Below are 23891 nucleotides of genomic sequence, written 5' to 3' on the forward strand. Positions count from 1 at the left end.
GTGGACGCTTTAAAATGCCCAACGACCTTGAGCCTACACATACCAATGTTCGTGCGGGATGTGGAGAACAGAGTGGCTAACTCAGGTAAACTTTTTTAGTCCGGAGAGGTTGTTGCTTTGTTCTTTTAGCGTCATGCTTTAGCTGACTGTTCGTGCATCTATTCTTACGGCTATTCGTGAATGGGTGTTTCTTCCCCACTCCCCGTCCGATGTCGTGTCTGTCGTAGTGTCTACCTATATCGCCCTTCTTTTCCGAATACCATAGCCGTTAGATGGCGCCTTTGCATTAACAGGATAGCCAATCCGGAGACAGCATGGAGGGCACATACCAGTGCGTGCTGCAGACGGTCGCCGCTCTACGGATGATCTGTTGTTTCTCTGCTGCTTGCGGTTGAGTGAGGGCCGGAAAGAGTGCAGGAGAAAGAACTGAACTGTCACTTGCGATTGGTACCGTTACTGTGCGCGTGTTTATTCGGAAAATGTAGCACACCTTGCGCATCTCCTGTGTAAGCATCCATTTAAGAAGCGGCGGGAAAACAGGGACAACTTCGGAACCACTGTCGTGGTCAGTTGACGGTTTGAGATCCAATTCCGATGATGAAGTGACCTCACTCACAGAAGCCGCTGATACTTACAAACGATTGTGAGACATTCCCTCACTGATTGCAGCCAAATTTTCGCATCCGCTAAGAGCCACAGGACACTTCTTTTCTAGAGATGGATAATATGTGACATTACCAGTAACCGCAGGTAAGTTTGTTTCAGTTCTTACCTTTGGTTTAACTCTTGTTGACGAGGCATTAAATTGTTCGCGATTTTTAGCACATGACAGTTTCGATTAATGATGTGTTGGGCGTTTCACATGATTATAATTATCCATGTTTTTTTTTTTTAAAAAGCGTACTACTGTTTTTTTTTAATTTGTTATCTAATATTAATTTGAATAGTGCAAACGATGCAAGGAATACAATTATTATAGAAGGTTGATACTTGTTGGCAAGCAGTTGGTGTGCTTATTATGATTTTTTTATTATTTTTTTTATTTCGATTCCAAGACAGTGATTTACTAGTAAACGGTAGATCGTTTAGCACATTGCAATCCGAGTTTATTCTTTCAATTTGAAGTTTTTAAATTAATGTTTTAAAATATTTAGATGTGCGTCAGAGTTCTTTGTGCTGAGTCGAATTGCTAAAATGATTACCAAAATTATTCTATCACTGGTTTCTGATTTTTATTCTATATTTTTAAAATGTTAAAAAGGAAAATAACCTATAAAAGAAGGCTCATTTTGCGGAGAAGGATCTACGTTCTGGATCATTTGCGATAAAATAACTTTGTAAACACCAAATCAAAATTCACACTTATTTTGATTAAAGTGCATTTTATGAACTTGACTATTCTCGTTCATTATCGTTTTGCTTTCTTCATAAGGATCTGTGGAATGCTTTGTGTTTCGTTAAGTAAAAGTCTGATATTTCCGATCATCTGCGGGAAATGTGAAATCTGTTCGCAGACTTAACTAGGACTTGCTGACAACAATAAATAATTAAATAAACTATATACGAATAGAGCGCGTGTTCATATTGATGGCGATAATGAAAAACAAATAAATAAATAAAATACAGCGAGAAGTTGATGGGTTTAATGTTACAGCGGTTTCTATAACTTTAGAGCCACGCTTCGATTGATGCTAGTTCATATGAAGGGAGGCGGTGTTATACGATACGGCAAACCCACTCACTATATACAAGCTACTCATACAGAATTGGAAAGTATGGTTGTTCCTTAGATTATCTCAGTGCTGTTGAAGATTTATTGTCCTACTTATGCTTATTATGTTTATTTGAATATCCCAAATGATTCTCATTGCAGTCTTATGAACAAATGAAGCTGAACAATAATCTTGCATTAATTATTTTGCCTAAATGCTCAACAGTACTGTCTGAGGCAAATAAATGGAAAGCAGGGGGGGGGGGGGGAATTCAGGACCAAGAGTCATCTGCTTGCTAAGTTACACATAAGGCAAAAACCGTACGTTATCTAAAAATATCCACCAAAAAAAAAAAAAAATGTTTAAATAATGTTCCACTCATGTTCTTCGAAGAGGTCGTCATACCCTAGAATTTATAAACAAGCTGCATAGGAAGTTCTATAATTTCCAAACCAATCACTTCCTATGCAGCTCGTTACTGGATGAGAATTTTCGCCAACTTTTAATTTGAATATCTTTTAGAAAAGGCTAGCCGTAATTTCTTAAATTTATTGTATATAACATGACATCATTAGAAAATTCACTCGTCAAATGTAGATATTATCAGCGTATTCGATATCTAAAATTATTTCGGATATGCGTTTAACATATTCTCGGAACGGAAACAAACCAAGTAAGAGTTTTAAAACCAAGCGACGAGGCGATAGGATGCATTTAAAATCTGTAACCATCGTACACCACTGGGTAACTTAAGCCTGAGCACAATTGGTCAATGTCTTAGCAATATATCTCTTGGAAAACTCGATTTAAAAGTTTAAAACATCCTGAAAATCTGTGCGATCCACTGTGATATTTTCTATTCCATTTCATTAAAAAAAATGCTGGTTCCGGATCCACTAAATTGATTCCACGACCCGCCAATGTAGGTAACAACCAGCAGTTTGAAAACACTGCTCTAGAGGATTTCAACGCATTTTACTTTTCTGATGGCTAATTTAAAAGCTATTTCTGTTGGATCTCAGAAGAGATTTCTAACTCTGAATTACAGTTCCCATTTAAAAAATAATGAAAAAAAAATCAAAGATAACTTCAAAATAGCGCATAGTATTGAACTAACTCGCTGCAAAGATAGAACTATTGTTGTTTATATCCATTCTGAATTTTGCAGGCATGTTTAACCAAGCTGAAGCAAAAGGATAACAAGACTCTTGTTTTCGTGACGCCTTTGGTACCGTAATGTGGATACACTGTTTTTCGGCTTGATCCCATTTACGCTTCTGGTCACATTTACCAACCTGATGCACTTTCAATGTACTTAAAAAATGCATGTTTTCACATTGTTCAGTTTTGCATTAATTTCTTTGAAGCTGCAAAGTTTCACGTGGAGTTTTTGAGACTGGATGATAAGTTTTGTGGAGAAAGAAAACAGCAGTATTAATTCTTACACCAAATCCTTATACAAGATGCTTGATGAAAGACTATCTCATTTAGGCTAATAAAGCTTTTTGGATTCGTACGAGGTTACTACATCGCTTTAATAGTGTATAGGTGGAATGAATTATTAAATACTCCTGACAACCATTATAAATTCGAGTGATTTCGGGTCAGCGTTTTTTTTTTTTTTTTTTTTTGTTGTTGTTGTTGTTGTTGTTATTATTTGTTTGTTTGTTCGTTTTTGTTCTTTGTGTACCTGATTATTTTTGCCTATTCTTGTCAAAAGTAATCGCCATTCTGGGGGAAAAAAAGGCTTAAAATCTATTTGGTGTACAGATTCATAAAAAATTCCAGACTCCATCTATTTTGTCAAATAGTTTAAGAAATATACAACTGCATTTGTACATTTTTCTACACTTACTAAAAAGAAAGAACTAATACAATAATAATACGTTTTTTATTAATTAAAATCTAACTACTTTCTCTTAAATAAGTTTTCTTCCTTAACTCCACTTCCAAAAGAGTGCATCGTATCTGCGTAGATTTTGATTTAGTTGCAGTCTAAATATGTTCAATGCAGAATACTATTCTAATTAAAAATGTTTTGAAAACGGTTAATATTATGCGTTAATTCTGGACTTCTTTTTTTCCTAGATTTAGAAGGAGCGGAGAAATATTATAACTACATATTCTCGAATTAGTATACGAAACGTTTGTATTTCATTAGAAGCACATATTTATAACGAAATTATAAACGAATAGGTAAAACTTCTTTTAAAGTTATTTTATACTGCATTTTTTACTTTCAGTAAACAGCGGGAAGTCATGCAATATTCAGATTGGTGTGATCTTCTTTGCTAAAGCGGAAACTGTTCATCCGCTGCTCTAAACCAGAAAAGCTCCTCAAGTCTGGCTTTACTTATTGGATCTCTCTCTCTCTCTCTCATTCACTCTCGTTGTTTCTAATACGAACTTGAAACAGCGGTCGATAACAGCTATACTATCTTGTTTAGTGTTTGCTTTCATTAAATAAACAGTCTTAAGTTCTTAACTACTCTGTTTCGTTAGTCGACGGTGCCTTTGATTTATCAATACATCAATGTTCCGCATTACTTGGGGAGCAGATAGGAAGAAATAAATTATGTAAAATTCGGCGTGCAACGGCTATTTATTAACAGTGTATGTTATAACAAGGAGACGAGGATAATATTCCAGTTTCAAATGTTGGAATGAGATATGACGTAAGAATTAATGAATCTAATATTTAGCATAATAAGAGTTTTATTTTGGTCGGTTTTACTGTTAAAAGTTAGGGAGCTTCATTAAAGAGAAAGGTTTTAAAAAATCGTTTTAAGTCAACTGGTTATTATGAAAATTGGTACTGCACTTAAAAGAAACTGATTATGTAACTCACTGGAATCTTTATTATATTTCGTATAATGAGGTTATCCTGCAAAACGATAAATGCGAGGCATAATCAAACTTTTTCAGGATTATTGACATTATTGCTATTAGTATAACTTCGTTTTGTGGGAGTAGATAGAATATGATCTGTTGGATCCTTCGTGTTTTATTTAAACTTATCCTTGCGTTATTTTACTAATAACACTTGTAAAGAACTGTGACGAGTCTTTAGCGATTTTCACTTTCTCCCCCTCTCTCTCTCTCTCTCTCTCTCTCTCTTGTGTGTGTGTGTGCGTGAATTGTGTATTACGAATACGTCGTAAGGGTCAAACTGTGTGCTAACGTTTTATTCAGATATTATAGGGTGTCTATGGGAAGATGTGCTAAGAAAAGGATCTCCGAAATTACCCCCAGAAGATTAATATCGCAATATTTCACTCTTTGCTTTGTCAGCGCAAGAATTTCTAGCTCAGTACTACAAACGTTGTCCATGCACTCCTTACTTCCCAAATAAGAAAACTTGCGACTTTTTTTGGAGGGGGGGTGCAAAACTTGGCACTGAAGGGAATAAGAGCCTACGACATAATAATGAAAAAAAAAACATACTTGCAGAATTCGAAACAAAGGATTTCTGTAATTGTTTTCAACAAGAGCCCGAATAATACTGGACCCGCTGTAATAACAAGTCGAAAGACTGCCTCGAAGGAGGTAGTCTTTTGACTCGTTATCACAGCGAATAGCAGGTAAATACTGAAATCGTGGGAAGAGAAAATAAAATAAAAAAAAAGAATTTTCTATCATTTATCTTTTTTTATATTTTATTTTTTTTTTTATCCTTTGCATTCTTACCAGAATTATTTTGGACTTCACTTAGTCAAGATATATATTGGTCACTGTTCGTCTCACTAACATCAAATTAATATGAATTAAGTATTTAGTAAGCGGTGATAAAAGAGCCTTAAAAAACTTTTCATTTTGAAAGACAAGATTGTGGACCAGAAAATTGTGGACTCTGCTCAAGTAATATTTTCGGTTCACAATAATAAAATATACTATATTTTATATTTACATAATAAAAGACACTCTTTATATTATTAACAGAAAATGTTGTATTTATATTCAAAACTATCGCTACACTATATTATTTCGTCATTATTTACAAGTACTATTCAGGATATCAGATACCAGGATACCAGGATATCAGATCTCGAGAACGAAAAAAAAAAAGAACACAAAGTGCTGCTTGTCCTATTTTTTAAGAGAGAAAAATACAATGTAATGTTCGGAGCAACAGGATAGAAAAACACTAATTCACAATTCTTGATTTAGGTTCGCTGCAGTTAATTACAAAGGAATCTATAAAAATTATATTGATGTTTGTTCTGCAGTTAACCAATAATTATTTATTAAACCTGTTATCTCAGACAATCGCTGAAAATATTATCGGTGGCATGGCCGAGTGATAGCATTTCTGTGTTGATGTATCTACCAACAGTCCAGGAATTTAAATCCTGCTGCTGTGCACGGACATTTCTGAAGGGTTTTCCGTTCATGTGGTATAACACACCACTTATGCTTAATGGAAGCTTAAAGTAGCATGAAAAGACCTTGGAAGCAGATCTTTTCATACCATTTTACAGCAAGCTCCCCACGTTCGGATTCTTAATATATATATATATATATATATATTTTTTTTTTTTAATTCATATATATATATATATATATATATATATATATATATATATATATATATATATATATATATATATATATATATATATATATATATATATATATATATATATATATATATATATATATATATATATATATATATATATATATATATATATATATATATATATATATATATATTTTACATTATATATATTATATATATATATATTTTACCAGAACAAGTTGCCATAAGGTGTTTTAATCTTATTATATCTCCTCCAGAGATTTTTATTTAATAAAGTTAAAACACCTTATGGCAACTTGTTCTGGTAAAATACTTATAATATCTTATTATATCTCCTCCAGAGATTTTTATTTAATAAAGTTAAAACACCTTATGGCAACTTGTTCTGGTAAAATACTTATAAGCTCTGTATTACTAAATCTTGGTATTTCTAGCCTAGCTCCCACTGATGAGACCTCAATAAAGATCGAAACCGGTCTGGGTAGTGGCCCCTTGCCTTTAAAACAAAACATCATGCATCCCCTTCTTGGAGATGTGTTTTGGCATTAAGGGTAAATATTAAGATTAGTGATCAGAGCTTATGCCACCTTTACCATGAGTTGCCTTGGTCTTGCACTACCTGTAGGATCAGCTAGACTTGCATCACTTGCAAGCGCAAACTTGACTTGCTTGTCTGTTTGCTTACTTGGGAAATGGAGTAAAACCAGGTTTAAAATTGCTTGGTATTCTTAACATTTATTATACCCAAGGTAAAATACTTACTACATATATATATATATATATATATATATTTCTATTGTTTCTGACATCGTTCAAATAGTTTTGTCTGAGATATAAAAAACGTAATTTTTTAAAATCATACTGTCTAAAATTGTTCATATAAGATTATTTTTTATCTCTGAGGGGAACCAATTGACGAATACTTATGACTTCTTTTTTTTTATTTAACATTTTCCGTTGAAGTAGAACATTCGTTCATATTGCCTTCCTCCCTAGATCTGTCACTGAACAGAAGTTAAAGTCGATAACTGTCATCATTCCACCCGACTTTAAACTAAATACACTTTTGACATTTGCAGTTTAGGCTGTTTTTTTTTTTATGTCATCGCACCTATGAAAAGGTTATAAACCTATCGTACGAAACATGGTGGGTGGGCTAAAGGTTAATTAATCAGGATCCTGCTCTAGAGAATCAGGACGTGGTCTCAAACTGGGCGATAATAAACATCCACTACCTAATTGAGGTATTCTGATTTATTTGCTTAAAATAAAAATAAAAAAAAAGAAATTGCTTTTTATTTGAAGTAATGGAAAAATAAATGTATTATATAAATAATTTCTGCTTTTACTTATTATTGCTTAGTGCTTATTACTTGCACTACACGATTCATAAAGAACTTCATGATTGTTTGCTATTTTTTATCGATATATATTCGGTTTCCAATTTGTTATTTTCGGTTTAATTATTTAAAACAAGCGGGTAACATACTGTTCAAACTACTTACGATAACAAAACAATTGTTTAATTTACTTATTATTTCGCAAAGTTTCTTTTAACTAAATGAAATCACTTTTTCACTTGCACAATCATACGTTATTGCACGTTCATCAAAAAGCCGCTGATTTTTTTTTCGTTTTTTTATATTAAAATATCGAATTCGATACAAATGACTAGATGTAGCACAGTCGATGTAAACACAATCAAAGCATTTTCTCTATTATATAATTTTACGGTACATTTAAGAGGAAGCACGTTCTCAATTTATACTCTCAAGAGAAATAATACTATTTTAGAATGAACTTTTCTATTAGAAATTTGAAAACATTCATTTTTCATAAACATTTTCTAAATCCTGACACTTTCGTTAGTATCATTAGGAATTTGCTTTTTAGAATAAACTACAATAACAATAGAAAAACTGGATGAATAATTTAAAAAAAAAAGTATGCCTGGTAATCACACTGTAGTTGTGCAGACGATGTGTACCAATGATTACTCTCGACTGTATGTAATGAAGCACGGTAAATCCGGTCTTATTTCAAAATAATTTTACTATTATCTTCGACACTGAGTTCAGGAAAGGAATTGGCATTAGATTAGTTTTTCCAGTTGCTAACAAGTAGACCCACATCGTACTATGCGGACTTTCGAAATCATAATCGACGGTCAATTCCGTCAGATATAGGGTGGTTATGCGTTATTTCTGTAGTGTCCTATTGTCTGTATATTGTGTATTCTTCTCATTTTGCTGGAAGAGGAAACTCTGCCACCTCCGAGACTAACTCACCTTTACTTGAAAAGTCCTTTGCATCCTAGACGGGATTCGAACCGAGGTTTTTTCCACCAAAGGACATCGCCAAAACTGACTAAGCTAGAGAGGCTTCGTTTTCAGAATATGGAAAATTGAATTTTAAACAAACATAATTAGGTGCTCATTGATGTACGGAGTACAACGAAACCTATACACTTTCTTTTGTGATTTACATTATGTTTTCTTTTCATGGCATGCGAAGATGGGAAACACACAAAGTACAAAGATTAAGAAATAAATTTATTACAGTAATATTTGTGCAATGCTTTTGTGGCATGTTAATCTTTGAATTTTGACATCTCTCTCTCTCTCTCTCTCTTTCTGTCTCTCTCTTGAATGTTGCGTATCCTTCCACTGCACCATTGCTTCATATTAAAACTTGTGAAGATGAAAATTATCCAAATTTCATATCAAATACGCAAAACCAATGTTTGCACTAAGAAGGTTCGAAATTGATTGCGGAGTTCACGTGACCACCAGTTTGCATTGCTTTCATACTGTTATTGCTAAGGAAACTTCAATATTATGATTTCCACGGCTAATCAATGTCACTTAGGAGCTACAAAACTTTCAAACACCAGCACCATCTGCCGGTATTTTGAGTTTCGGCCTGTTGAGAGAGAGAAGATGAATTCAAAATAATTCCAACGACTCAGTGAAGTCTTTAATTACACTAAATAATAAAAGGTGCATATATATATATTAGATTCGGTTTTTTAAGTAGTGCTGAAGTTTCTTTAAAAGTTTACGCCAAATTTTAGTTTATCTGCATGGGTAAAATATGGATTATGTAGTTTCCATCTGATGTTTTAATAATTATAACTGGTAAAAACCGTTTTAACAAAGAACTTTCTAGTACTCTTCGCAATCAATAAAAACACTTGTGGTCTTTCCAGCCAAATAACCGATTGTGGAACTGTTAGTTTTCTTTGTGGCTACTTATTTCTTACGATCCCCCAACGGAAAATATAGCAGCCTTTCCCAACGTGGGAATTTCTCTCTCTCTCTCTCTCTCTCTCTCTCTCTCTCTCTCTCTCTCTCTTTAAAACGAATGTCTCCCTCAAGTTTCTTGCCTTCCTGACAAGTGATCTGATCTATGAGCATCCAAACATTTTGTTCCCTTGCCATAAATCTCAATAGGGGTTCAAGATGGAACGGAATCTGTATTATTTCCCCCACGCCGGTAGTGGGAGAAACCCTCAGAATAGTGTTAGCGCTTTTGCAATGACAAAGGCCACAGTGGGGACGAATATTTCAAGAGGGTCAGCTAGAGAGTTTTCAGAATTCCGAGGAATGGATCGAAAAAAAAGCTTACCACACCACCGCCCTAATAGAAATCTTTTCTGTTGAATGAGATGTGTAATACAAGTCTCGAAAATTATATTTCCCAAAAATAAAATAATTGATATTCCAAAGAATCTTTACTATTATTTTTAGTTAGTTTAAAGAAGAATGTTGTATTAATACGAGTGAGTAAAATATTCTGCTTACAAATTACATAGTAAACTGTAATTTCAGTACCAAAAATAAATAAATAAATAAATATATATATATATATATATATCAGAGACTGTTGTTCATGGAAACATATTATCAAAGTTGATCTTAAAATATAACTGTTATTTATCGTATTGTGTAATATTTTATATAATTTTTCTCATTTTAAGAAACTCGCACTCTACTTGTAGAAATCTGTGCCAACTCTCCTAATACGTCCATTTCCCGGTGTGATTTTTTTTTTGAATATTTTTAGTGCAGCATCAGATCGATGGAAGTATTTATAGAAGACATGTCATTTTTGCTAAATAAATAGCAAATCTCCTGTAATGAGAGATAGGACTCTGATGTCAATCCTCTAGAGACTTGTTGATCATTTGTAACCAACAATCCTTATCGCTAGAAATATTTTATACTCTAAATATTGCGTTCATTTGTCTATTAAGTCATGCCCAATTTATTTCTTGGTTTCTACTTAACGCTAACTCTTTCTCGTGGATATCGGTTGTCATTTAATTCCATAACTCACATTTAGGGGATTCTTCCCTTCCCGAAATGTAAAACTGATAAAACAGCTGGTTAAAACCAAAATTAACAAATTAACATAAATATAAATTCATCCTGGTAATAAAAACATATAATGTTTCTATTTCGAATTGAGGACGCATGAAAAAAAAATGAAAAAAAAAAGTCGGATTGCGGATTATAATTTCCAAGAATATCTTAAAAATGTGAGTTGAAATAATTGTCTGATTTCCTTCACTTTCCACATTTATTATATTTAAAATGATATGAATATAAGTGAAACTGAATCACACATGCGGCGACTGTTTCTTTTAAACTCCTCTAAACTACTTCATCGCTTTAAGGTAGAGTTTCGCTAAAGAAACTCTACAGTAAAGTAGTGAAGAAATTGCGATATAACGTTACCTTTGATCCACTGGGATAGTTACCTTTTTTTTTTTTTTAATAAAAAAAAAAGTTCTGCTTTTATCACGGTAATTACTGGACCTGTCTTCAACTTTCGCGTGACTTCTCCCAAGAAAATAATTTAAATATCAAACCTTGGAGTATGTTTAGATAAAATATTGATTGATTAAAGTATTTACGTCATGATTTCTCTCTGTCTTATGCAGATTTCGGCTTGTATCGTGAGAAAATAAAATTATTTTTACAGTCGACAAAGCATAGCAATAAAAAAAAAAAAAAGTTGTTACTGTGTGACAGGATACCGGTTTCAACATCGTATTCCTAAAATGTATTGTCCATATTTTTATAAATTAAAAAAAGAAAGAAAGAAAGTACAATGAATGCTTTTAAATTACACTGAAATGAACCAGAATAGGTATTGTTTAATAGAAATGGAAAGTTTGATATAATATTGTCTTTAATTGAGAAATAAATTGAGAAAAAACTTAATTTAACAAGAACTGTGGGACTCTAAACTGTTTAATCAAAAAGTTAAACAACATACATAGCTTTCATTAAAAGAAATGTAGTTAATAATTGAAAAACTTGGGAATGCTGAATTTCCTGCTAAATTTTATAAAATCCCTTCTGAGACTCAGCAGAGTGCTGTAACGTAACTGATGAAAATTTATCACATCGCCGTCCATTGATTACCCAAATAAATGCAACTCTAAATACTTCAGTACATTAATTTTTCAGAATTATATTTATCTTTTTTGTTTTAATAGAGTTTCATTAAAACCGTCATAGGATGTAAAAGAGATCGCAAGAGCAGCAGAGTAACTCCTAAGAGTGTGAATTTTCTGTTGAGGCCCCTCAGGTTTCGTGAACTCCGATTAAATGACACCTAATGAAATGTTACGGCAATTTGGTATCCTGGCGGCAACAATTGAAGTGTCGATTAGTTCCGATAATGAGGTGTGCTCGATCAGACGGTTGCCTACTGGCATTGTGTTTCTCTCGAAAAGATTGTCGTTAAATGATCCACTAGGAAAGAACCCACAAATATAATGTTTTTTAATTTTTTTTCTCAAATCAATAAATACACCAGTGGATTCCGTAAGTTGAATAATATTGATACTGTGAATGCAAAGCTTAATAGTTGGCGACATTCCCAGATTATGATCATTGTTGGGAACTATTATAAATTATGAAAAATTCCAAACAGAAACTGCTAATAATTATTTATATTTCCCTTAGGTAAAAAAGCAGTTTTAGACTAGAGTTAATGGTCGTTTTTCTGGGAAGTTACAGATTATTATTATTATTATTATTATTATTATTATTATTATTATTATTATTATTATTATTATTATTATTATTATTATTATTCAACAGCCATGAGCCATGAAGTTCCAGGACTGTGGAAGGTCATACCATCTACACTCCACCCAATTTTATTATATTCATTTTGTATTTTTTTTTATCTGATAAAAATAAGAAAAGAAAGAAAGAAAACATTTATCATGTTTATTGCCTAATGTTCTTTGGCTGGTTTGCTTACCTTGCAAAAAAAATCCCCTAATTATCAAGAGAAAACACATCTTTCTGTGAGATCAGGAAACTAACCTTCAAATGAAGATTCCTTAAGTCATAGCAAGATTCGAACCAGATATTTTCCATTGCATAATGGAATATATCTGGCTTGGAAGAATCTGAGAAAGCACAGCTTTGTCCATTTAATGCCAAACTGAACCACAGAATATTGTAATTTTCTCTGTTACTAATATTCTGAAATAGGATCGCAAGAATGGAATATATTTAGGAATTTAGAATAGTATTATTGATAGTATTATTAAAAAGTGCCGATGCATAATAAGACCATTTAAATTCATAAAATGATTTTCTGAACAGCAGGAAAAATTCGTTTCAAAAAATGCAATGTTAATAATGTTCTGAACTAATTTTTTTAAATGTCATTAAACCATAGGGATGTGAATTTGCATCACCTACCAAAAGGGAATCAAGTCTGAATCCGAAAAAGAAGTGCAGATTTTTGCACAATTTTCTGGTTGTTAAACTAATGTAATCTTTTTTTCCCTCTTCCTAACTGTTTGACATTGAATGAGAGATTTGATAGTAGAAAGCCACCGATATGTGAGTTCAATCAAAGAACATTATAAAATTGAGGAAATCTAAATGACTTTAATTTTGATTCAGTAAATGAAAAGTTCATGATGAACCAGGAAACTGACAAATACGAAATGAAGTGCTATAAATTTTCCACATAGTAATAACGCTTCATCTTTGACTGCTGGAGGATATTATTCTGTTCATAATACTTCCGGTGAGATACAGTATGTGTAGAGGTTCATGTAGAAAGTGTTTCAATCGTGACTTCAGTAATAAAAAAGAAGGCAGTTCCCACACACATTTAGGCATACCCTCATATTTTCCTTGTAAGCTGCACTTCCTGAATGTAGTTATATTCTTGTCATTCGTCCATCTTTAATGGAGAAAAAACTTCCTTTCTACAGCCGTAATCAGCAGTCGACAAGAAGTTGTTCGTAAGTTATGCGACTGGGCGCCACAGTTAGTACTAAGAAAACTTAAATCCTCGAATGGACTGATCGGCGTTTCTTATCCAGCCTTCCCGCAGGCAGAACACGTCAATGTTACATCGGAACACGTTCGTTCCACCGGAGCTGCACTAGAGGGTAATAATTAGTGGGGCGATAGGAATAACGTGGCAGAGAACTGTCTGACCTGGATGTCCGGGTTGATCGGATCATTCGATTGGAGGAGATTTCTGAGAAAAATGAGTTATAAAAGTGAAGATTGTATCAGCATTAAGATTGGCACCGAAGTTTGGCGTTGGCACATCGGAACGATTTCATCCACCAGAACGATTCCATTCTGTCTAGAAAATGGATTTCTTTAAAGATTAATTGTGGTATTTAAGAAAATCTATTCCTCAGTCTGATTCTATCCATCGTAGATTTGTCTGCAATAATATAGTATTTTAGGGTGGATGTGAATTCGCTTTCTTCTTTAAAAGTGATAACAGTAATTTTATTTTATTTTTAACGATCATGCAACTAGTGAAGATATCACTATTTAGAGCGAAAACTGGTTGACTTTTTGCATTCATTCGTTTGTTTTATTTCAAAATAGGTTTTTAGTTTGAGGATAGTTGGAATGTGACTGAACGCTGTTTAGAAAAATCGATGACATTATACCTATAATGTACAAATTTCAGGTTCAGATTAATGAAAACAGTATCGATAATACATACTTCGAGGGAGAGGTAGATAAAGCCTGAGAGAATTACTAACTTTTTCGCTTTTTTTTTATTTATTTTTATTTTTTGTAAATAAGTTTGTTCTAGCACCGGTGGCTCCCAAATTAAATGATATTAAAAATGAAATAACACATTTATAGTTTATACGTTTGCAAAAATAAATTATAAAGATCATTTCCTTGCATTTTGTTCAGCAAAATCTTCCAGAATTTTATCAAATTTTAAATTTCTTGCTTCATCACATAGCACAGGACTCATCTGCGTCCTGTCGGTCCAATTGGCCTTCCACAGAATGGTAATTTTGAATGAATTAATTTTACGAAAGAATTTTACCCAATCTGCTTCAGGTAGTTCACTTTTTGAAAAGCAAAACAATTTATTCGATTAGGAAATGGCAACTAAAAATTCTACCAAAAGAGAAATAACGGGAAATATTAGAAAAATTACTAGAATGCTTAGCACTAGAAATACTAACATAAAATACAGTAACTCAATAATTCGTCCTGTAATGTTTAATATTTATTTGATGTAATTTTAATTACTCTTCGATGAACTTTGGATACATGAAAGGCGAGGCGATTCCATGAATTTAGCATAATGATTTTCCGAGAACAAATTGAGCTCATTTTACGACAATAATTTATTATGTAATTAAATGTTTATTATATAACTGTTTTCATTTGTCCTAATATCAGGACAGAAATATATATAGTAAACGTCTTGTTAATATATAGCATTCACTACGGAAAAGCTTTTCGGGCTTTAACACGTCGTACTATGAAGATATTATGATTCATTACGATTCATTTATGTGTGTGTGTGTGCCTTGCATATTCTCCTGCATATTCTCGAAATCAAAAACATTTGCGTAATTAAATAAAGATCTTACTTACATAATTTTCATAAAATAATGTCCATTTTTCAAGCAAGGTTCTCGATAGTTACCTAACTTAGTTGTTTACTTGCCTAAAGAGCTTTGTGAACATGCGCACTCTTCTCGTTCTATCAGTCGGTGTTATAACGGGGATATTTGCCATCTCGGAATAACAGATACTTCAATGATTCGTATTTATCAAACCGATCCATTTTGCGATAATTGTATCCAGCGTTCATATAATCAACTTAAAGGAACTGGAAATTTGAGAAACGGGAGCAAGATGGGACAAGAATTTTTGGATTGTTCTTTTTAGAGCTCATATTACTTATTGATAACTAGCAGACAATCCAGAGTTCTACTCGACTAAGCCCCAAAGTTCCCTACAGGACGCGTCTTAACGGAGAAATCCTTCATTTTCGCCATGGGTCAAGCTGTCAAATACCGAAGACGAGTTAGGAGGCAAGATATCCAAATGTGAATGCCGAAAGAGGATCTCAATGATATGTTGCTCCCCATTGCTTTATATGTCTGTAGCATGCCGTTTACAGGATCTGTGATTGTCACTTTTAAAAGAAACGAAAGAATTGCCAGTAACAACAGCAAAGCTCCCATCATGCATTTTGGTATTACTTCGCGTGTGTCAATTGAAGTACTATCCTTCATAAGTGCATGAGAATTTGAGGGTCAATAAAAATGTCTTATTTAATTTTTGTATAATTTGTTTGTATAACCCAGCAATTTGACATTCAAATACTGAAACTCCTCACCATATTACTTAAAACCTTAGAAAATGTTTTCATCACATCGAGTTTAATGTCTGTAAAAAGCAGAGAATGTGAAACATATTTCTTGAATGGCACAAACTCTATCCAGCTGGCCATTTTTATTCTCGCTATTATCAGTACCCTAATAATGGCGATCTTTAGCTCATCTATTTCACATGCATAAAAAGCAACAGCATTTCGTGAAACCCATCAGATCTTTTATATTTTATATTTTTATATTGTTGCATTTCCATTAAAGGGCTTTAATTCTAAGACGATCCCAAATGTACCATGTGGTTTAGGTGGCTGGCTCGGCATTAACGGACATTCGAACTCAGCTTGAATTCGAACTGAGTTCGAATCCTGTCTAGCATGGAAAGAAGAATTATTATGAAAGCTCTTCAACTTGTTAGTCGGTCTCATACCAAGGTAGAAAGGTTTTTTTTCATTCTGAAAGCTCGAGATTTTCATTCCACAAAGCAGGGTATTCAAATACTGAAATGGCCAGAACGCACACAGTTTAGATAATAATACCTCATTGCTTCGACCACCATCATTCCAAAACAACAGCAACAGGAGATTTGCCGTTCTGGTTGGTTCTGTGGGCAGTGTACTTCTCTTTAATCAACAGGATCCGAATCCACCCTGATCAGAGGTGTTATGTTTATTTCATAAATGGTTTGAAACCGTTCATGAGATGACAATTTCATTAAAAATGTTCCATCAATTTCAACGTAGTTTAAGTGTTTAAGGAGCAAAGCCATATTCTCGTAGTAGTCTTTCATACGGTTAGCGTTTGCTACATTCCAGGACCACTACCTTCCAAATAATCGTTGAAGCACATATGAACAAATACCGAAATCATATTTTCTCTCCAGCATTTCCATTAATCGATTATGTAAAGAATTTTTAATATTTCACTTTTAATGTTCATGTCCCGCGATGGACAAGTTTTTGATATTTTTAACCGATATCAAAAGATCTTCGCTGAATAGAATTTAAAATAGTCCGGATTTCTTAAATTACAAAGTTTTACTTCCATAAAATGAAAAATATATACTTAATTAGTGATACCGTGTTAAAGCAAACCACCCTAAGATAATAAATTGCCGTACTGTTCTAAGTAATGTATTTCAGTAATAAGTTCCTCTAAATTCTTCTATTCATTCTGCCATTCATTTTTCTATGAAAATTATTACAACGAATTTTCCCCTGAAGAATCCTCTCCTTAATTAAAATTCATCATAGTGCATATCAGTACTTTAGTCTCTTCCGAAAGAACTAATTAACTTCTTTGAGTGAAGGTTTAAAACTTTATTCAAAGAAATTAGCTCTGTAAGGCAGCATATATTGTTCTTCCGTGTTATAAAAGATAACATGGGTAGCTTTTTATAGCATACTTTTAATGTCTTGAATTTATTAATTGAAGTTCAGCAGTGTCTGAGATAACATTTCAGTTACGCAATGAAAAGCACTAATATTTGCAATCATATATTGCAATAACTCTGCGTACTAAAGAACTGCCTGTTCGCTGTTTGACTCCAAATAAATAGACAAACATGCTTAAGCAAGAATTGAATCTATTACTAGAACAGAGAGCAACAATCTCATGCATTCCCTTACTTGTGATATTTTTAAAGCAGTCATATATGTTGAAAACTTGCTTGTATTTTTGATTGTTTTAACATATCCGGAACTGTTGGTAGATTACGTATGCATTGCTTTCATATTTACATTTTAATAGGGCGTGAAGACATCATTAAAATATAGGCTTTGGTATTATACTTTTCTTTTTAAATGTAATAAGGCTATTTTTCTATTATAGTTTTTCGTGTCATTCTTTTGCGAAACTTTATAGACATCTTCAGAGACTTTTAGATCATTCCAGCAAACGCATGCTACCACTTATTCGCATGGCATGAATATCAAAATATGTAGTACAATACACTTTAATAACATATAAAATTAAAAGTCAAAAGTCATTTTAAAAACCAATAAAATTAAAAAGTTATATCCATATTGGTCAGATAGTCCATGGCTTCGGGTGTAGCACTTAAAAAGTCCAATTTGTCTCCTGAATATGCTCTGAGATAACACTGAGTCACAATATGGTTCACAGTTTGTCTCTGAGCTCCACAATCACAATGCGGGGATGGTCGTTTACCCCATTTAAAAAGCATGTCCGCACATACACCATGACCAGTTCGTATTCTATTAAGCTGAGTCCAGGGTTTTCGTGGGAGGTGTGAGCAAGCATCAAAACTTTCTTGTAATTCATTGAGAGAAAATTTTGTGATGTCATCTGTATGGCTCTCCCACTGTTCTTGCCACTTTTGCTTCAAGTCAAAGTTAGAATGTAGTAGTAGTTGGGCTAATTGTATTGGTGGATGTCTTGATCTCAATCGTCGTACAGAAGCAAGAAAAAAGTCATTTTTTCTTGCTTCATACTTTTCATACATTTAGATCTCCCAGACTTAAGTCTGGGAGATCTAAATGTATTGGTAAGGCTGTGTTCTCCAAGATTTTCTTATACTCATGTAAGAGAGCCTTAGTCCTGCGCAGATTCGGTGGAACAATGTTACTAAGAGCTGGAAGCCAGTGTGTGGGCGTTGATTTAATTGTGTCAGAAATCAGTCTCATTGTATTATTTAGTTGGCTATCAACAAGTTTAACATGTGTGCTATTTAGCCACACTGGTGAGCAATATTCGGCAACAGAGAAAACCCAAGAGCAGTAATCCGCAGATTATCGGCTGTTGCTCCCCATGTCGTGCCTATTAGTTTTGGTATTATGTTGTTACGGGTTCTTAACTTAGCAGAAACGTTTGTTAGGTGTTGCTTGTAAGAGAGCGTGCGGTCCAGGGTAACGCCCAAGTACTTTGGAAACTTATTCTGTCGTAGTAAACATCCTTCAAAGAAGATATGTAAAGTGACATCTGCCATGTGATTATTAAGGTGAAAGCTTGATACTTCTGTTTTGTCTGGATTGAGCTGGAGCCTCCATTTTTTATAATATTCACCTATAGTTTTCAGATCTTTTGTAAGTACGTCTTCGGCCTGACTCATGTTTTTGTGTCGAATGGCAATTACAGTGTCATCAGCATAACAGAACTTGCGTGAGATGGTAGCAGGCAAGTCATATGTGTATAGGTTATAAAGTAAGGGTGCCAATACTGACCCTTGTGGAAGACCATTATTAAGTTTTCGTTGTCGGGACATTTTATTTCCTAATATAACTTGAAAGAAACGTTCAGTGATCATGGAGGAAATTAAGTGTGCAGTCCGTTTACATGGGACAATGCTAAGCAATTTGTATATAAGACCTTCACGCCATACTGTATCATAGGCTGCTGTTAGGTCCAAGAAGGCAGCTGATGTTTTTTTCTTGCTTCTGAAATCCAGCTTCTATGTATGATGTTAAAGTGAGCACTTGATCACAGCAACCACGTTTTTCTCTAAGACCAGCTTGTTCAATCGGGACATGCTGCATAATTGGTGTGGACAATCTGTTGTACAGAAGGCGCTCTAACATTTTATAGGTGCAACTCAATAAAGCAATAGGTCTGTAACTTTTTGCCTCCTGGGGTAGTTTTACAGGTTTAAGAATAACAACTATTTTTGACTTCTTAAACTGGCTAGGTAGTCGGCCAGTCAATAATATATCAGAAAAGAATTCACAGAGCCATTTTATAGTATTTGGCCCGCTATTAATCAGAAATTCAGGATGGACACCGTCGAAGCCTGGGGCCTTGCCTGCTTTGATATCTTTTATGACGGCTTTTACTTCATCTATAGTGAAGATTGAGGCATATTGTGAGAAAGCAGGGGCATTTATTTTTAAAGCTCTAAGATCTTTCTTAACTTTCTTGGTATGTTCACGGTCCCTAGGTGCTCTTGACATATTAACGATTTGATTAGCTATTTTCTCAGGGGAGATAATTGTGCTTTTTCTTTTAGGTAGATTAGTTGTGGATAGCTGTTGGAGAAGATTCCAAGCTTTTCTACTTGATCGTTTGAAGTCAAGGTTTTCAACCGTATCAATCCATTTTGTTTTTCCAGATGAGTTCAGGCTATGTAGTAATTCATCTGCTATTTCAGGATCCTCACTTTTCAGGAACTCTCTGTAGAGATGTTCACTCTCTTCATTCCATCCAGGGACATAATCTTTTCTGTAACCTCTAGGGATATATTTTTTCGCAGTTGATATGATTGCTCCTACAAATCTCTTGTACTCTGCTACCACTATTTTAATGCTATGCAAGAAACAAAGCTGTGCCGGTGATTATCACCAACTGTCTTATTTCAGTGTCACTAATATGTGAAATATAAATAACTCCTCTTTTCAACAATATTTCCAAAAAAAAAAAAAAAGTTCTAAACAGTTAACAGCTTGGTCACGTCTGTTTCTGTTGACTATGCGTAACAGATGAGGTTATTAGCCATCTGCAAATACCTGCTAACAAACACGACAGGTCACTTTATATTTTCCCATGCAATCATAGTAACTAATTCCGGAAATATTGCCTGCACTTGCCCCCCCCCGTCCCTTTCCCTCTTGTTTTTCCCTTCCCTAGCTGGAATTGCCCCTGAATCCCTCTGGCACTTAGTTTCCCTGTAATTTCTACGCGTAGGCGGAGAACTGGTCACAGAAACTTATGGTGGTCGTTATCTTTTGTCTTGACGTACACTTTTCTTTCGCTAGGGGTTATCTATCTGACTGCACTCTCTGCCTGGTCGACCGAACGTACCTTTGATTGATAAGTTGTACATCCCCGTTCCTGCATGTGTTCACTTCCACACCCTTGGTAAACTCTCACTAAGGGGTACAATCAATTACACCGAATAGCCAATCTAAAGCTTAAATAACTAATTACGATGTGGCTGGCATTTTGTTTCCATTGACCTCGTAAGTTTTACTGGGCACAAAATTAAAAGACCTGAATACTATGGTAAATGTTTCCGAGTTTACGAATAACCAGGAAATTATTGTGAAGGTTTCTTAAGAACTGTCCCTTAATACTGAGCACGAGTATTGAATATGAATCGATATTCACTACTCTGCGACCCCTTAATTTTGTTCCCATCTAATCTTTTCTCACGTCATTTTTCAAATTTCGGGCAGCCTATCTAAATTAAAACACGTAACACGTATTTTGTTTGCGTGTAAACTAAAAAATAGATTTTCATATTAACAAAAATATTTTGCAAATTTTTAAGTTTAATATCCTTTGCCAACTGTAAAGAACTGTAAAGAATAAAACGGGCAATGACTTCAACCGTCACAAGTTTTGGTACCGATATATAGCAATGGAGGCTATGCAAAAATTTGTGCTGACAGGTTCAACAATAAATATTTATATAGATAGCGGAGAAACAAACAAACAAACAAACATCCGTCTTTTTATATTATTTTTAGCTTTGTTATATATTTTGTTATGAAAAAATAACAAAATAAATAGAACGGGTAACATTTGTTGTTAGCATTCAGGAAGGTTTTAGCGGAGCTAATCTGCGGTAGTATGGTCACTTAAACAGAACAGGAGAGGAAAGGTTAGAAAAGCAGATATTTGTTGCTAGGACCTAGAAGAAGACCAAGATCTGGGTGGTTGATACAGTAAGATGTGCCTTAGGCAGAAATATAAAATATCTGATGATTATAATTTTACTTGAAAGTACAGAAAATATGCACATATTGGTATTGAGGCGAAAATAAATGGTCCTTTAATCGCATACATTTTTTGTGGAATTAAAAAAGGAGGTGGACAGAGAGAGAGAGAGAGAGGGTGAATATATTGCAAACTTATATACAGAAATTAAAAAAAGAAAAAACCTCAAACACCTTGAATATAATTTCGGTGTCTAAAGGCAACATCCATGTAAGGATTTTTATGCTAGTTTAAAAATAATTTTAAAAGATATGATGATTAATACGTACCTAGTACTCACTCCCTTTTGCAGAATCAGAAAAACATCTGTACTGGAAGACAAGGATTTGAATGCCGTCTAGGACGAGAGGACCTTTTGGTGTCAGTGATATTGTTTGTAGTAATTTACTGGCCACATTCTCCACATCTGCATAAGAAACATACAGCAGTATTTAATGGACACCGAGCTACTAACTCGCCATTGTAATCTCCGCATATGTAATCTCATTTGTCATCGTAGTAAACATTTACTATGATTTTATATTTTCAAAGTGAAAGAAATATATGCTTCATCTACCACAGCGTCAAATATTGTTAGCCATGGCCGTTAAATAATTAAATAAATAAAATCAATAATTAAATAAACTGTAAACATCGCAGACCTCAGGTTTCAATGCCAGAAAAATGCCCTCCCATAGGATAACTATAGTTTTCAGCGGCGATAAAAATCTAATTTGGCATCGCTTCTAAAAATTTATTCGGCAAGTGCAGATAACTTCTGAAGAAATTCAAAGAATTTAATGCTTGCGTAAAAGAAATCTCTTTTAAACCTCACTTTTGCAAATTATCGTCTAAAGTTCCGCTTAGATTTAATGATCAGCATTAAGATATCATTATAACAAACTCGATTTTCATATCTCTTAACATATACTTTTTAATAAACAACTCATAATAGACAGTAAATAATTTAAAACATTTATTTCATTCAGATCATTGGTTCACCTGCATCGATAAAATTTGTCTTGCCCAAATGCTGAAGAGCAGATTAAAGACAAAGCAGTGAAGTTAATTAACTAGATGCCGAATTCTAGCAGATGCTTCGTCATAAGATGTTCCACATCAAAAATCACCGGAAAGAGTGTTCGCTCTCTGCTTCCTAATGATTAAATAAATGTGACCGGGAAACATCTAAGAGATAAATTTATTTCGATCTAATTAATCATCAGTTTCGTCCTTCCGATGCGAAATAAGACCACTAAGTACGGCACATCCATCGAAAGAGATAGGGAATGACGATGCCAGCGGGGAAATTACAACTCACTCCCACTTACAAATGAAAAGCTACGATAAAGAATTGAAGATAAATGATTAGTATGGAGGTTGTTTATCGTCTCTCTCTCTCTCTCTCTCTCTCTCTCTCTCTCTCTCTCTCTCTCTCTCTCTCTCTCTCTCTCTCTCTCTCTCTTAGTAGAAGCCTAAGTGGTTTATTTTGTTTAATTTTCTACCAAGGCAATGGTTTTCTCTTTTACAAATGTTATAGAAATTAGGTGAACACTGCCTCTTAATCACTCTTTCCTTAAGAAGGCAATCAATCAATAAGTTCCATCTGCAACGATCCTACATGAACTTGATTTGTAAAGTAAAATAATTTAATTTCACATTAAACTTTTTAGATACGAATTTGTGGATTAACGCTCACGTCTTCATCAATATCGGTGCTAAAAAAAAGGACGAAATTCAATTGAACCACTAGCAATAAAAATTTAATAAATAACTCTCAGTTCTCTAGATTTCGATTTATAGAAGCTTTTTTCTGAAGTGTCGATAGCTCTCACGAGGAGTTTTCACCTTTCCTAGACAGACGCACAGATTTAAAATATGTTTTGATCTTCCAACTCTCGTATTACACTCTCCCGGAGGCACATATCGTTGAGAAATGTTGAATTCAAAACAAAAACAAGAAATAAATATTCTTGTAGCACCCTTGAAAGCTTGTCGCGTTATTGGAATCGGAGACAGCGCGTAGATTTGCAAATTGAGAACAAGCAGACTCTCAGTTTTACTATGGATTTCGCAACCAAGTCATCGAGCCTTAAGATAAAAGAAAATAATGGAATTATGCGTGTATATTATGAATAAAAATGGCATCAGTTATGGTTTTACAATATATGAACTTGGTTAGCTGGAAGTGATTTGGAAAAAAGTTTCTGGTTCCGTGAATTAAAGCTAAAAAAAATTTGTGAATCGATTTTTTGATTATAAATATATTTCCTTAAATAAATTTTCCAAGATGATATCGGATGACATCCCCCACTCTTATCCCTTTTTATTTAGG

General features: G+C 33.8%; 1 protein-coding gene across 4 annotated transcripts in view; it reads left to right on the top strand.

The window, feature by feature from the left end:
* The first annotated feature begins 416 nt into the window (after positions 1–416).
* LOC150095436 (latrophilin Cirl-like) overlaps positions 417–23891 on the top strand; it is a 343806-nt gene continuing 320331 nt past the window's right edge. For all 4 annotated transcript variants that reach the window (XM_090409783.1, XM_090409782.1, XM_090409784.1 and 1 more), the window contains exon 1: positions 417–750. The gene's annotated coding sequence lies outside the window, so the exon portion shown is untranslated. The remainder of the gene's footprint in view (positions 751–23891) is intronic.

This window comes from Typopeltis vanoorti, chromosome 20 (assembly GCF_054136105.1).
Source record: "Typopeltis vanoorti isolate ZY-2024b chromosome 20, IOZ_Tvanoo_1.0, whole genome shotgun sequence".
Taxonomy (NCBI): domain Eukaryota; kingdom Metazoa; phylum Arthropoda; class Arachnida; order Uropygi; family Thelyphonidae; genus Typopeltis; species Typopeltis vanoorti.